Here is a 16,618-nt window from a genome sequence, read left to right on the forward strand (position 1 = left end):
TTGCCACCTTCACAGCCAGCCTGCAGAGGTTTTCCAACCTCATCTTGCCTGCTCCAACACTCACCTCTCTCAGCTTCTCCAGCTCATTGGTGGATGCAGTAAGTGGGATGTCATAACAGCCCTGAGAGATTGCACATAAACTGGCCTCTCCCCTGAGAGAGGCAGTGTGGCCTAGTGGATAGAGCACTAGATTCTTGGACTGGGAATCAGAAGACCTGTGTTCTGTGCCTGGTTCTGGCCTTGATGGGTGCCCTTGGGCAAGACACTGCACCTCCATGCCTCAGTTTCCCCATCTGTAAAATGGGGCTAATGATCTTGACCTCCTAGGTAAAGCGCTTTGCGATCGACTGATGGAAAGAGCTAGATAAAAGCTACGTATTGTTATTATATATACATTACGCTCACGCTAACAGACGGCCTTGGAACATGCAGCCCCCACTGATTTTTAGGTTTGTCCATTTTTTTGGCTGACCAACCCAAGGCACACCAGGGTACTGAACACCCACAGCCCCCCCTTGAGCTCTGAAAGTCAGGCTCCCCTCAAGCTGGGCTCCCCAATTACTGAAGGCCCCCCCCAATCCGTGACCACATTTGAATATTTGGGCCTCACCGCCCAGAAACATCAAATGCAGAATTTCTCCTCTTGCTGCCTTTAAACTGAGCCTGGGGGCCAGGTATGCCAAGGAATTTAGGTTCCTAAATACAGGCACCCACCAGCGTTTTCAAATACGCCTCGGTGCCGAACTCCTACTGATTTCTAAGAACATTCAGCACCTCAGAACCTCTGAAAGCGCCAGTAGATCCCTATCTGCATCTGGAGTGCCCAGATACCTGTGAGAATCTCTTCCTGGCCGTCTTACCGAAAGATCCACCGAACTCAGCCAGGAGTTATTGGGCTCAATAGTGCCACATGCCTTGTACGGATGAGTCATAATCATAGACGTGTCAGGTTGGAAGTGACCTTGAGAGAACATTATGTCCAGCCCCCTGCACTGAGGCAGGACCAAGTAAACCTAGACCTAACTTAAATGTCCCTCGCTGCAGATTAATCCCATTACTTCTTGTCCTAAATTATGCTGACATGGACAAGCATTGACCACTGTCCTCTTTATACCAGCCCTTAACATATCTGAAGACTATTATCAGGTCCCCCCTCAGTCTGCTTTTCTCAAGACTAAACAGACCCAGAGTTTTTTAAATCCTTTCCTCATCGATAAAGTTTTTCTAAACCGGTTACTAATTTTGTTGCTCTCCTCTGGACTCACTCTAATTTGTCCAAATCTTTCCAAGAGATTGGACACAGTTCTCCAGCTGAGGCCTCCGTCCACTCTCTGGCCAGGGTGACGCAGGAGATCAGACTTGATTGGTCCTCTCTGGCCTTAAAAATCTGTGACTTCATGAATCTTAGAAGACAGGGAGCCCCATCTGAGCTCCCTTTGACTCAGAGATGGGAGCCATCTGCAGCCCCTAATCCAAACACCTCAGCCTTTTTGGAATCTGTAACTAGGGCAGCTTTTTGTAAAGACAGTGGGAAAGTGACAAATGATTTACTTACCAAGAGCATATGCCTCCCACCTCCACAGGGCTGATTTACTGTCTGGGTCAGGTTCCTGGAGGCCAGCCTGAGCACTAGAGCATCAGATTACTGCAGGAGGCCACCACCTTCCTTGCCGTGGTCTGGGATCTAGCAAGCTGGAGCCCACCCCTTCGGGCAGATGATAAATCAGTTTTAAATTCCATGAGCTAGATTCTCCCCATAGTTACTCCAGTGGAAGTCAGGAGGAACCCTTCCGCTGTCAGTGTAGTTACTTATTGACACCAGAGTGGGGGAGGCTCAGAATCAAGCCCCTTATCTGGCCCCGGGAGCAAGTCACCTCCTCATTCTGGTCTGGTGTAAATCAGGAGTAACTCTAGTGAAGTCAGTGGAGCTGCACTGATGTGACACTGGTTCTCAGCCAGGTTCAGGTTCTTCATCTGGTGGGGAGAGCCTGTCAGATCAGCCAGCGGGCAGCATGTAAGAGGCTGAAGCCCCAGCGATGGAGGCGTCACCCACAGGGACTCCACAGAGCGGGCCAGACCCGGGTTCTGCTCCTGTTTACACAGAGGTCAGCGGAGCTGCCCTGGGGGATCTGAGAGCAGAACCTGACCCAGTGCCTGAGGTGCGGGAGTGGGACCTGCTGCCCTGTCCCCGGGCTCCTCCTGGCATCGTTCACAGCACCTCATGAGAATCGGCTACAGCAAACGCCTTGGAAACCATCCTGCATCGTGACAGCTTCCCCCCTCCCATACCCACCCTGCCATTGCCTGGTCCATGAGAGTGGGTCCTGCCCCTGCATACAGACACCCCCCTTACTGCCCCTGTGCGCGTGTGCACACACACACGCACCCCCCGCTGTCCCCCCACAGCCACTCATCTCCTACCCCCTCCTTCAGTCTCTTCCCCTCAGCCTCACTCCACACCTACCCTCCACGCTCCCCTCCTTCCTTCCCTCCCTGTCCGAACCCCCTCCTATGTCTCCTGTCCCTTCCCTTGTCCCTTCCTTCAGTCAATCCCCTCCCAGAAATCACAGCACATTAACATGCCTTTTGTCCTGTCCTTCCCCCCTCCCACCCTGTGACGTTATTGATATAATCTAGGACCATATAGATCATTGTTGCAACCAAGGTCCTGTAGTGGCACCAATCTTGTATAAAGGGGGTCAAATGGGGTGTCTAAGACAAGATTATGGTTTACTGGTTATGATTATGCTGTCTATATGTGTGTATCAATTTTGTAGTTGAAGTTATAAATATTGGCTCTATACTGTCTGTATTTCAAACTTATGCTATGCTGCTGGGTGACATCCCAGACAAACTGGTGTTAGCTCTGCCTAGCCTGCTTGATGGCCCATTAAGGACCATCAGCTATACAATGGACCCATTGAGAGAAGGCAAATATGCCTTGAGACTCAGCAAAGTATGCAGGAACTTGCCCATGTGACTCCAGACTCCATTTTGCTGTAATTTTCCACAGTAAGAACAAAGAGGTGTTCTTACACCTGGAAAAGACTATATAAGGCTAATGCCTCATCTCCATCTTGTCTTCAATCCTGCTTCTTACCTCTGGAGGAACTTTGCTACAAGCTGAAGCTTTGAACACAGGACTGAGGACCCATCCCAGCGGGGGATGTATTCCAGAGACTTGATTTGAACCTGCAGTTTATTCTATCGCTGCTGCAAGCCTGAACCAAGAACTTTGCCATTACTGTATGTAATTGATTCCATTTAACCAATTCTAACTCTCATCTCTATCTTTTTCCTTTTATGAATAAACCTTTAGATTTTAGATTCTGAAGGATTGGCAACAGCGTGATTTGTGGGTAAGATCTGATTTGTATATTGACCTGGGTCTGGGGTTTGGTCCTATGGGATCAGGAGAACCTTTTTCTTTTACTGGGGTATTGGTTTTCATAACCATTTGTCCCCATAACGAGTGGCACTGGTGGTAATACTGGGAAACTGGAGTGTCTAAGGAGATTGCTTGTGAGACTTGCGGTTAGCCAGTGGGGTGAGACCGAAGTCCTTTTAGTCTGGCTGGTTTGGTTTGCCTTAGAGGTGGAAAAAAAACCCCAGCCTTGGGCTGTAACTGCCCTGTTTGAGCAATTTGTCCTGAGTTGGCCCTCTCAGGTGGGTTCCGCCAGAACCGCATTGTCACACACCCCCCGCCACATATTCATCACAGCCCTTTCCCCCACCTAGTGGATGGGGTCTGTTGTGATCAGAAGCTCTCTGGGGCAGGGACTGACTGTGCAGCGCCTGGCACCATGGGGCCCAGTTCTCGGTCGGCTGTTTGGCACCCCCGAAACACAATACTTCTACTACTACTAATGTGAGAGGAAATCCATTTGTGTTTGTAAAGCACCTTGTGATCCTCAGCTGGAAAGTGCTGGAAGGGCTGAATGTTACTAATTCATTAATAATGTTATTCATTATTTGTATTCCCCTAGCACCTAGGAGCCCCCCTCACGGCCCGCGACCCCCTGGGCCTAAGTGCTGTTCGGACGCAGCCTCAGATCCTTGATTTAAATACAACTCAACCTTCACTTTGGAGCCGAGACGGCAGCTGCAAGTCACAGATCAAAGGGCAGGTGGGTGTGTTGTGTTGGGGGCAGGCAGACACCTGGGATATAGGCCACCTCCCGCTGGGAGCTCAGCAAGGCGATTGGCTCAGCTGGGGGGAGGGTTCCCCTTCGGCTAACCTGGTAAATGCTCCTGTCTAGGGCTGGTGAGCAGCCCGGTGCCAGGGTCAGCTAAGGTGAGAGGCAAAGCTCAGCAGAGCCAGGGGACAGCGCTGGCTTCTGCTAGGCCATGCTCACCCCATCAGCTCTCTGATGAGGGGGTACGGAATCGCCTGGCTGCTCTGGGCTACCTCCCCTCCCATTCCTAGTGACAGCAGGGGCCGTGCGAGTGTTCAGCACCTCACCAGGATCTGGCTTTCCGTGAGTCATGAGACAGTCCCACAGGATGTTCTCCTTAGAGAAGTAGGGAAATGTGGGCTTTCATCCAGACCACATCACATGATCCATTGTCTACAGCCAAGTTCTAAGATACAACCGCATTTGCTCCAACCCCTCAGACAGAGACAAACACCTACAAGATCTCTATCAAGCATTCTTACAACTACAATACCCACCTGTTGAAGTGAAGAAACATTGACAGAGCCAGAAAAGTACCCAGAAGTCACCTACTACAGGACAAGCCCAACAAAGAAAGTAACAGAACACCACTAGCCGTCACCTTTAGCCCCCAACTAAAACCTCTCCAGCACATCATCAAGGATCTACAACCTATCCTGAAGGACGATCCCTCACTCTCACAGATCTTGGGAGACAGGCCAGACCTCGCTTACAGACAGCCCCCCAACCTGAAGCAAATACTCACACACCACACAACAAAAACACTGATCCAGGAACCTATCCTTGCAACAAAGCCTGTTGCCAACTCTGTCCACGTATCTATTCAGGGGACACCATCATAGGACCTAATCACATCAGCCACGCCATCAGGGGCTCGTTCACCTGCACATCTACCAATGTGATCTATGCCATCATGTGCCAGCAATGCCCCTCTGCCATGTACATTGGCCAAACCGGACAGTCTCTACGCAAAAGAATAAATGGACACAAATCAGACGTCAAGAATTATAACATTCAAAAACCAGTCGGAGAACACATCAATCTCCCTGGTCACTCAATTACAGACCTAAAAGTCGCAATTATTCAACAACAAAAACTTCAAAAACAGACTCCAATGAGAAACTGCAGAACTGGAATTAATTTGCAAACTGGACCCCATTAAATTAGGCTTGAATAAAGACTGGGAGCGGATGGGTCATTACACAAACTAAAAACTATTTCCCCATGCTAATTTTCCCCCTACTGTTACTCACACCTTCTTGTCAACTATTTGAAATGGGCCATCCTGATTATCACTATAAAAGTTTTTTTTCTCCTGCTGATAATAGCCCACCTTAATCGATTAAACTCATTAGAGTTGGTATGGCAACCCCCATTTTTTCATGTTCTCTGTATATATATATATATATATATATAGAGAGAGAGAGAGAGAGAGAGAGAGAGAGAGAGAGAGAACATCTTCCTACTGTATTTTCCACTGCATGCATCTGATGAAGTGGGTTTTAGCTTACGCTTCTCATTCTTTTTGTGGGCTGTAAGGTGGGTGCACAACGGGTTGACAGACTGTACTCAAAGAGTTGTGATCAATGGTTTGCTGTCAAACTGGGGCCCCACAGGGTCTGTCCTGGGTTTGGTACCATTCAATATGTTCATTAATGGTTTGGATAATGGAGTGGAGAGGAATTAGAAAATCTGCGGATGACACCAGCCTGGGAGGGGACACCAGCACTTTGGGGGGCAGGATTAGAATTCAAACGACCTTGACAAATTAGAGAGTTGGTCTGAAAGCAACAAGATGAACTTCAGTAAAGACTGGTACAAAGTACTATACTTAGGAAGGAGGAAAAATAAATCAAATGCACAATTACAGAATGGGGAATATCTGGCTAGGCAGCTCTGCTGCAAAAGATCTGGCGATGAGAATGGATCGCAAAGCGAGTCTGAATCAACCGTGCGATGCGGTTACAAAAAAGTATCATTCTGCAATGTCTGAACAGTCGCATTTGTCTGTAAGACACAGGAGGTAGTATATTTCCTCTCTACTTGTCACTGGTGAGGCTTCAACTAGAGTCCTGTGTCCAGTTCTGGGCACCACAGCCTAGGAAAGAGGAGGACAAACTGGAGAGAGTCCAGAGGAGAGCAAGAAAAGTGATAAAAGATTTCAATACCTGACCTCTGAGGAAAGGTTCAAAATCCACAAATGGGCCTGTTTGGTCTTGGGGAGGGAGAAACCTGTCAGCAGTGTTCATATCTGTTCAGGGCTGTTATACAGAGGACAGTGATCAATTGTTCTCCACGTCCACTGACGGTAGGACAAGAAGCAATGGGCTTCATCTGCAGCAAAGGAGATTTAGGTTAAATGTTAGGAAAAACGTTAACTACAAGGTGAGTTAAGCTCTGGAACTGGCTGCCAAGGGCGGCTGTAGAATCTAGGGTGACCAGATGTCCCGATTTTATAGGGACAGTCTCGATTTTTGGGTCTTTTTCTTATATAGGCTCCTATTACCCCCCACCTGCGTCCTGATTTTTCACACTTGCTGTCTGGTCACCCAGTAGAATCCCCGTCACTGGGAGTTTTAAGAACAGGTTGGACAAACACCTGTCAGGGATGGTCTAGGCTGGCCTCAGTGTAGGAGGCTGGATTTGACCTCTTGAGGTCCTGTCCAGTACTACATTTCTATCAGACCCTGGGAACCAAGTTAGCAGGTCCGTCAAGGCATTGGCTGGGCCCAGCTCCTTGGGTGCTGCGGGAAGCAGCTCTCTGGCGGGATGGATGGGGGGGCTGCAGTCCTGCTCCACGTGCTCTCCTTTGCAGAGACACAGCCCCATTTGTCCTGCTCCTTGGCCATGCAGCAGAGAGCCACCCCTGCGCCTCTTTATGCAGGGGCACAGGCAGGGCTCCAGTGCGGGGTGCATGTAACATACCCCAGCTACACACAGAGACTGTCAGGAACTGAACCTTCAGCATCAAACACGCAGGACCCTAAGCACTAAACAGTCCCCCCCCCCCCCCACTAAGGAGCAGGCTAATATAGCAACTGGGGCTTGATATTAGAGGGGCCCATGATCACAAGGGACTAACTGAGGCAATCTGGGTCAGGGGCTGCCTGCAGGGTGGGGGAACCCTGTACACCGGGAGCGGAGATCCTGTGCCCCATAAGGCAACAGCCGGGGTGAAAACAACTGGGCACAAGGACCCTGCTGCAGCTGTGACCTAAACAGATGGGAGGAGAGAGCCAGCAGAAAAATATCTGTCCCGGAGTCAACCCCACGGTCACCCCCTCCTCGCCCCTTCTCCCAGCCTGCCCCAGGCCAGGCGATGGCATCCAAGAATGTGTCAGCTCCCAGGGGCGGGTAGGGCAGGTACATGATGAAAAAAATCAATAGTGAATCCGCCCCCCTCTCTGGCCCCCAGTGACCCATGTGCGGGCTGGGAACTCTACGCAACTACTGGTTCTTGGCAGGCAGAACGGGACAGTGGGGGCCTGTCGGGTTTCCCTGGCCGCCCGCTGTTCCTGCGCTCCAGCTGCCTGTTCTGTTTACTCCAGGGGCTCTGATCCTCTGCTGACGCTGCTAGGGGTGGGGAGGGGACAAAGTAACGTCCTGTGCTCAGAACAAGCCCCCCCCTCCCTTCCCAGGCAGCAAACAGCCCCCAGCTGGAGAATCTTGGAGGCAGAAACAGCTCCCGCCACACCAGCTGGAACACGCTGTGAAATCGAGGAAAGGAAAACACCGCCCCCCTTCGTGCCATTGAACTTTTCCTACTAAGATTTGTTTTTAAAGCATTTTGCGCGCCAGGGAAAGGTGCTGGCGCTACAGGCCCTGCAGATGGTTGCTGTTGGTCACAGTACAGCCTGCAGGTCTCCACTGAATTCATGCTAATCCCCCGCTCTCCTAGCCGCAAATCTTGGTACTGCCCTCTTTTGTAAAGCACTTTGTTATCCCCGTCTGTCAAGTGGGGAAATGGAGGCACAGGTCAGGTCCAGATGCTGAACGGTATTTAGGCACCAAACTCTCATTGATCTGGGCTCAAGATTACCCAGCAGGCTAGTGCCAGAGCAAAGAACAGAAGCCAGGTTTCCTGAGTCCTGTTCCAGTGCCCCATCCACTAGGCCACACTGTCTCCCCACTGGGCAGACACAGTCCCTGCCCCGAAGTCCAGACAGACCAGACAAAGAGTGGCAGAGAGCAGGCAGGACTGGGCTGTATTGACTCTAACAGGGAGTCTGTATTGAGCTGTTGGACACACACCAACCCTGTGCTGCTCTTCGCCTTTGGCGCTACCACCCTGAGCTGTCTCGTGTCACTGCACAACGACCCCCTAAGCCCTGGCCTGGGGACCACGGAAGGGCCTCCGGCCTGCCCTACATCACTGAGCAACTGAACAGCTTGCTTGTTATTTAGCATTGGTCTCAAACCAGCATCTCGGCAGTCAAAGCCTCGTCTTTACTACCTGCTGAAGGCAGGATCGGACCCAGCGTGTCCCAGCTGAGATGCTGTTGGCATGGACGGTCCGGTCCACGCACCCTGAGAATTGCGTGGGACAAAACAGGAAACCAAGCCCTCTGTCTTGCCAGCTAGGAAACCAGTTGCAGATGGGAGAGCTTGGGACTGTAGGCAAGGTGAGTCACTCACGGTCCCTGGCAGCTCTGGCCTGGGGCAGGCAAGAAGAGGCTGGCTGATCTATTTAGGACAAGGGTCTAAAATGTTGCAGGGCCCAACTTGTCTCTGCTGCTCTGTACTGCCACTGTGCTGCCATTCTGATCTGGTGTCGTTCTACACTCACTTTGGCCTGTTCCGACTGCACTGGGGGTGGGGCCATGGAAGATCTGTCGCCACCAAGGGACTATCCGGCCTTGCTCATGAGTGAGTGTTGAGTTCAGGGCAGACATGCAGAGAAGTTAGATTATGACAAATACTCCTGCTGGAAGGTTGCAATGTAGCACTGCCTTTATTCTTCGAATCCAGAATGACAAACACACAGTAAGCAAAACCAGAGAGAGACAAAGCAGGCTGCTCCCCAAGGCAGAGAGACACAACTCACCCCAAACCAGATCTTTCCAGAAGGACTCTGACCTCCCACTTCTCTGCAGAGCCTCCTAGCCTGCGAGCAGGGTCAGGGAAACCCCCTTTTAGTTCCCATCCCACACATTCACTCAAAGTGATAGCTTGCAATTCCAACACCGTCCTCACATGCAGCACAGTTAGCAATGGTCCTCTCCCCAGCAGAGAAAACATAGAACCAATATCCCCTGCTTGCGGGATCCTCGATATATCGTGACCCCTTCCCAGGTCCCTGTGCAGCCTCACTACCCCTCTGCCATCTGACAGAGCCCAGAGATACCGATCCGCCTTGCTTTCCAGCCGGATGTCTCCTCCAATATGCTGTGGCCCCAGCTCCCTACCTTCTCCTCCAGAAAGCAGGACTGATCCAGAGGGAATCCCAGCACCCTGGGGTGCTCACTCAGAGTGAAGGCCAAGTGAGGGGGAGCCCACTGGGGCTATCACAGCAGAGTTTGGGGCCAGCTGCTTTGCATGTGCTACACACACCGGAATGCCAACCCCAATGCCCAAGAGCACCGTCCCCCTAAGAGCCCGAAGCACTTTAAAGAGGAGACCGATCACATGCTCAGCCCCCCGCCCTACCGCTCCAGATTCACACTGTTGTAACAGAGCAGAACCTGGCCCACGGGATCCGGCACCACCCAACTGCTGATCCAGCTACCACAGCAAAAATAAATAAGACGGTGGAGCACATCCTCATGCACATGGTGTCGCTCCCAAGCAAGCTGCCAAACATTATGTAACAGCCGGAGCACGAGACACGGCTTTGTTTAAACACAGGTGTTTACCCATTTGTACTGCACAGGTAAGAGCTTTATCATAAGAAAAGGAGGGGCGTGTAGTCTCGGTTCAGTTACTGGCTCACTGCAAGACCTAAGCAAACCACTTAAGTTCCGTGCCTCAGTTTCCCCTCCTCCCCCGTCAGCGGGGATAACAGTGGAATGAACAGGCTAATCTGTATCTGCACGACTGCCCCCTACTGGATGGAGCCAGGGCTGAGCTCACCTGTACTTCATAGGGCCTACACACTGCTCATGAAGATTCACTTTGCACACAGGGACCACGTACTTTTAAAGCAGGAGGCTGTGAAGTCCGTCCCTACTGTCTCACGTTGACATTCTGTGTCACCAGAGCGTGCAGGACCAGGACCGTGCACACATCCGGGCCATTTGTTAGCATCATCTGCCTTCCTCCCAGGGCGGCCGTGAGGCTCAGTGCCGTTGAATCTATGCAGAGGTGTGGGGGGAGAGGGGCAATGGATGCACTTATTGCTATAAGGGTGCAGCACATCTCCCTGTTCCGCTCCAAAGCGGGCTAGGAGCAGGCAGGGCGCCATGTGCGACCGACTCGCCCCCTCCCCGCCCCCTCCCCGCCCCCCAGCCTGCCGCGCTTCGGCAAAACATGTTTTCATTATGGTTTTATACAAGCAGCATTTAGAGCGGAATTCGGCTTTCTGGGAAACTCAGGAGGCCCAGAAAGGGTCTGAACTTTTGCTCCCAAAGCCTCTCCCCTGGGGTCTCGAGGCAGCACAGACACACACACAGGCACGCATGCACCCCGCCCAGCCCAGAGACTGCGGGAAGGCATTGGGTACGCTGGCTGCTGATCTTACAAGCTGCCTTTTCAAACCCTGCTGAACGGCCAGCCCCAACCCAGCCACCCTGTCCTGCGCGGGGCTCTGAGCCAGGACGAGGTGCTAGCGAGCCTGGCAGGCCCAGCGCATGACCCTTCTTATGGCATCTTGGCCGTAGGCAACAATCCGTTCCATTCAAGACAGACAATTGGTTCATTCCCATCCCCACCCCCACAAGTTTTAATGCTGCTTTTTTGTTTTGCTAAGAATAGGGGGCGGAAGCCCAGTCCGCAGGAGCAACCCTACAAAAACAAACTAGCATGGAGCACCCATGGGGAAAAATTAGTGGGTGCTCTGCACCCATTGGCAGCCAAGCTCCCTTCTCCCCCTCCTACCTCCTCCTCCTCCACCTGCCCCCCAACCAAGCACACCGCGTTCCCGCTCCTCCGCCTCCCTCCCAGCGCTTCCCCCCGGCCGCCACCAAACAGCTGTTTGGCGGCGCATTGGGAGGGAGGGTGAGGAGCGGGAACGTGGCGCGCTCCGGGGAGGAGGGGGGGAAGTGGCGGAGCCGGGGCAGAGATTTAGGGAAGGAGTTGGAATAGGGGCAGGGAGGGGGTGGAGTTGGGGTGGGGACTTTGGGGAACGGGTTGGAATGGGGGCGGGGCCGCATGGAAGGGGTGGAGTGGGGGCGGGGCCGGGGGCAGAGTGGGGGGGGTCGAGCACCCAGGAGAAAGCAGGGAAGTCGGTGCCTACATGTGCAGCCCTAGTCCCCAGGAGAGCCCCAACCACAGCAAAGCAACCGTAGCCCCAGTCACAAACTCCGGAGCACAACAACAAGCTAGTATTTGCTGGTCGGCCCTTCTGAGCAGCCCTACAATAAAGCCCCTTGCCTAGCCCCAGCCCCCACAAGCGAACCTAGAGTACAGCAACTCGGCCCTATGAGTAACACACACCTGTGCATGCGATGCGCACCTGCACACACAGCACAGGTCTGTCCATCCGATGCAGGGATCCTGCCTCCGCTACCTGGCTCTAGGACCCATTCCCCAGCTGGGCCCCACCAAACCACACCTGCCTGTCAATCTAAGGAGCTCCTTTTACATAAAGACAGCTCAGGAACCACCGCGGCAGCTCTCAAAGTCGCCGTCTCTTGCTGTCCCCCAGCCGCTGCCCCAGGGGCCCAAGCTACATGCCTCTCCTTCACCCTGTTCTCTCGGCACCAGGGTGTGTCTTCTCTGCCCCCTGTGTCTTGTGACTCTGGCGCGCGCTGCTTGCCGGCTCCTGGCCCAGGCCTGCTTCGCAAGGCAAACAGTCAGGTGATGGCACAGGGTCCGGCTGCTCCCAGAGAACATGATGCAACCGCTCCCTTTGCGGCAAAAACAGAATGTTCAGAAGGAGACACCGGAGCCGCTCAGAACGACGTTCCCCTCTGCCAGCAGGAAAGGGGCCAGCTGCTAACCAAGCGGCCTCGGGGTCCCACTGCCTGGGGCTCTCCCCACCCATGCCCAGGGGGAGCTACTAGGGGGCTCTGCCACTTGCAAATTGTTTGGGGTCAGTTAATTAGAGAAGCCAATGCAGATTTGTTAATTATTTACAGCTAGGGTGACCAGATGTCCCGATTTTATAGGGACAGTCCCGATTTTTGGGTCTTTTTCTTATATAGGCTCCTATTACCCCCCACCCCCTGTCCCGATTTTTCACATTTGCTGTCTGGTCATCCTATTTACAGAACCACAGGTTTCTCTTTCCCCTAAAAAGGGGCCAAATGCATGTCTGGTGTAACAAGTTTGGTGGGGTTACACCAGGGATGTCACGAGCAGCCCTACAAAAACCAAACAGGGGGTGCAGTAAAAAACGAGGAGGAGCAGATCAGGTCCTTGTGGGTGACTGCTAAGTGTGGGGTCACAGCTGCACAACCCCAGTTCTCCCACCAAGCAACCCTCACAACAACACACCAGCATGCACTGCCCATTCATTCCCACCCAAGCAACCCTCACAACAACACACCAGCAAGCTGTCAGTGACTGAGACATGGGCAGTCATAGCTAGTGGGTAGAGCAGGAGTCAGGCACTCCGAAATTCACGCTTTAAATAAGCAACCCGGCTTTCAAAACAAGCCCAACACCAAGTCGATCCCATTTCAGAGCAAGCCCCACACTTCAAAAGGGGTGTTTTTATAAAACTTCCATAATGTATTTTTAGCAGGGGGTTCTCAAACTGGGGGTCGTGACCCCTCAGGGGGTCACAAGGTGGTTACAGGGGGGGTCGCGAGCTGTCAGCTCCATGGGACTCACAGCCCTGAGCCCCCATTAAATTAAATTACCCCCCCATTGTTAATTTATATGGAGGGGGGGGTCACACTCAGAGGCTTGCTGTGTGAAAGGGGTCACCAATACAAACAGTTTGAAAACCACTGATTTTTAGCATTTAAGTGCACACAACAAAAAGGTACCTTGTAACCATTCTCCCACGAGAGATGGCAGCACACGGGGACAGATGAAATATGTAGGGGGCGTTTCTTCAACAACACTTTGGTGGAAAACTATAAAGATAGATGTATCAAACAAAACATTTGGAGTGCATCTGAAGGATTTACAGAGAACACCCCCCCAGCCCTTTAAGAGACGGGCGATGAGACTGCTCTCGTTTTTCCGCAACCTCTGCCACCACCCCCACCCACCCCTCAGCGTCACAGTATCCCTATCACTTCAGGCTGCTTGTGTTTGCGGCCGGGACTTGAATCCCAGATTCGTCATGATGTGCGGATGACAATGCTTGGGGTTTTTTTTGTTAGCCGGGGCGTGTAGGAAACACCATGGTGGTGGGGCAGAGGGCAGCCAGGCAAAAAACCCCACAAGCAATCAGTGCAGAACAGCAGCCAGGCAAGAGCAGGCAAATCGCAGACAATGTGCTGCTCTCAGTACCCCCCTCAAAACCCCCTGTGTACCCATCAAACCAATAACCAACCCCCCTGTACCAGTAGGCAGGAAGGGGAGGGCACCGTGGCATACTGCATGGCCAGGGCCAGGCAGGCAGCCAAAGCCAGCAGCAAGCAAACACACAATCCGCCCCCCCGGCCCCGAAAAAACCTCTACCCCCCAAACCAACAAGCAGCCCCCCTGTACCAAAGGGGCGGCTTTGGGGGATCCCCCCCAGACACTGTCCCCAAGGCAGCACATTCCCCCAGCAGCGTGGGAACTAGGCAGAGGCAAGAACTGGCTTTCCCTCCCTGCCCCTCACCTTGTCCCAGGAAAGTCAATCTGCCCCGGGGATGCTGCAGGTAACGGAGTTCGGATCCTCCCTCCCCACTTATTGATCCTGCTGCTTCTTTCAGTCTCTCCACTCTCCCTCTGCATGGAAGAACTGGTCACTGTCCTGCCATTCCTGGGGGCGTTTCCTCTCCAATAGCTACTGCCACTGCTAACAGGAGTGTGGGCCTGGGTGTGTCGGTGGCAGCAGCTCTGGGACGCTCAGACGGGGCGAGCAGGGGCCGTCTGTGCAGAGTCACTTTCCTGCCTGTCCCCAGCCCTTTCCCCAAGTCTCTCTCATCGCCTGGAGTCTCTGGCTCAGGAGTCGATGCCAGCAGAGCCCAGGTTTGCCCTAGTCCAGTGGTTTTCAAACTTTTTTTCTGGTGACCCAGTTGAAGAAAATTGTTGATGCCCGTGACCCGGGCTGGGGATGAGGGGTTTGGGGTGTGGGAGGGGATCAGGGCTGGGGCAGAGGGTTGGGGTGCTGGGGTGAGGGCTGCGGGGTGGGGCCAGGAATGAAGGGTTCAGGGTGTTGGAGGGGGCTCAGGGCTGGGGCAGGGGATTGGGGTGCAGGAGGGGGTCAGGGGTCTGGGCTGGGGGTGCAGGCTCTGGGGTGGGGCCAGGGATGAGGGTTTGGGGTGCAGGAAGGGGTTCCCGGTTTGGGGGGGACTCTGGGCTGGGGCAGGGGGTTGGGGTCAGGGCTCTGGAGTGGGACTGGGGATGAGGGGTTGGGGTGGGCTCAGGGCTGGGGCAGGGGGTTGGGGCAGGGGGTTGGGGCACGGGCTTACCTCCGGCAGCTCCCAGTCAGTGGGGGTGCTAAGGCAGGCTTCCTGCCTGTCCTGGCCCCGCGGACCACGCTGCGCCCCAGAAGTGGCCAACAGCAGGTCGGGCTCCTAGGCAGAGGCCCATTGGCTGAAGGCAGTGCTCGGGGCGGGGAGAGCACACGGAGCCCCGTGACCCCCCTGCCTAGGAGCCGGACCTGCTGCTGGCCGCTTCTGGAGCGCAGCGCGGTGTCAGAACAGGTAAGAACTAGTCTGCCTTAGCCGGGCAGCACCGCCAACGGGACTTTTATCGGCCCAGTCAGCGGTGCTGACCCGAGCTGCCGCGACCCAGCGCCTTGCATTCTGCGACCCAGTACTGGATCACGACCTGCAGTTTGAAAACCACTGGCCTAGGCACAGTTCCTGCATCCAATTCTGCTGGCAAGAGGCTAATGCAGGCCGTGCGCGGCCTTCCAGTGTCAGATATTCTGAGACATTTCAGAATCCAGCACTTCTCCGGGCAAAGAACTACTTCAGAGAATGGCGTCTTTCTCCCTCATTCTGATCTAACTGAAGCATCTGGTGTTGGCCACGCAGAGCTGGGATCCTGGACCAGACGAACCACGTCTGAGCCTAACTCAGCAGCCCTGATCAAGGGCACCCTCAATTCCCACTTGATTTCAGTGAGACCTGATGCTAAGCACTGGCCCAATCTTACCCTAACTCAATGACTCCTCTCCAGCCAATCTTGCTACTGAAGTACCTGACTGCCTATCAGACTGATTTTACCTTCTTAAGAGCCCAGGAGCCTAACTGTCTGCAAGAACTTATTGCCTGGACCATGTCAGCCTGGTTAAACCCTGAAAGGTCGGTAAACCCCAGGCAGAACTTTAAATCCCAGGGATGCTATTTAGACTTTAGCGTCTGTTGGTGCCTGATCAAGCTTGTGCCCTCCGGTCATTTTATTCGGTGTTTGTCGAGTGCTTAGCACAATAGATCTGCTCTAGGAATTATAGTGGGGCAGTTCTGCGGTCTGTGCTATGCAGGAGGTCAGACTGGATGATCACAATGGTCCCTTCCAGCCTTGGAATCTACGAATGGGAACGCCTGGATGCTACTGGGATATAGACCAGCATGATATGGCCTCAGCTTGGGAGGCTGCCCAGACAAGGGGTGACTCCACAAACATACAGCACCAGGGCCTCCTTGCTCCTCTAGCTCCATTTGTAGACAGCCACCCTTCATCTCCGCTCCACTGAACGTGGCTTTCCAATGGCTGTTGCACAGTCAGGGCCGGCTCTAGGCACCAGCCAAGCAAGCTGGTGCTTGGGGCGGCACATGGAAGGGGGCGGCACGTCCGGCTCTTCCGCAGCAATTTGGCAGTGGGTCCCTCACTCGCTCTCGGCGGGAAGGACGAGCCGCCGAAGATCGCGGCTTTTTTTCCCCCTTTTTCTTTCTTCTGCTTGGGGCGGCAAAAACCCTGGAGCCGGTCCTGTGCACAGTTCCCTCGGAGCTCAAGTTTTGCCAACTTCAACTCTTCGGCCAAGGACCAGTGAGCTCAGCAGGCCCCTGGACTGAAATGTGCATGGGCTAGCGCTGCCCAAGATGCAGCGATGGATTTAAAGGTGACCTGGAGATGTCCTTCCCTTGGTCAATTGTCTGTATATGACAAATGCCACAATTAGCGATGGCAAGATTCATTCAATGGAGAAGTGAATCTGATATATGGAGATATACCTATCTCATAGAGCTGGAAGGGACCCTGAAAGGTCATCGAGTCCAGCCCCCTGCCTTCAC

The 16,618-nt window shown here is 53.5% G+C and overlaps 1 long non-coding RNA gene across 1 annotated transcript; it reads right to left on the minus strand.

Moving 5' to 3' along the window:
* Positions 1-2,573: 2,573 nt before the first annotated feature.
* LOC135977425 (uncharacterized) lies at positions 2,574-14,397 on the minus strand. Its single transcript, XR_010594911.1, has 3 exons — positions 14,053-14,397; positions 11,766-13,354; positions 2,574-10,465 (listed from the first exon to the last, which is right to left on the minus strand). It is a non-coding gene; the product is annotated as an uncharacterized LOC135977425 (long non-coding RNA).
* Between the last annotated feature and the right edge of the window lie 2,221 nt (positions 14,398-16,618).

Source organism: Chrysemys picta, chromosome 25 (assembly GCF_011386835.1).
Source record: "Chrysemys picta bellii isolate R12L10 chromosome 25, ASM1138683v2, whole genome shotgun sequence".
NCBI classification, from domain to species: Eukaryota; Metazoa; Chordata; order Testudines; family Emydidae; genus Chrysemys; species Chrysemys picta.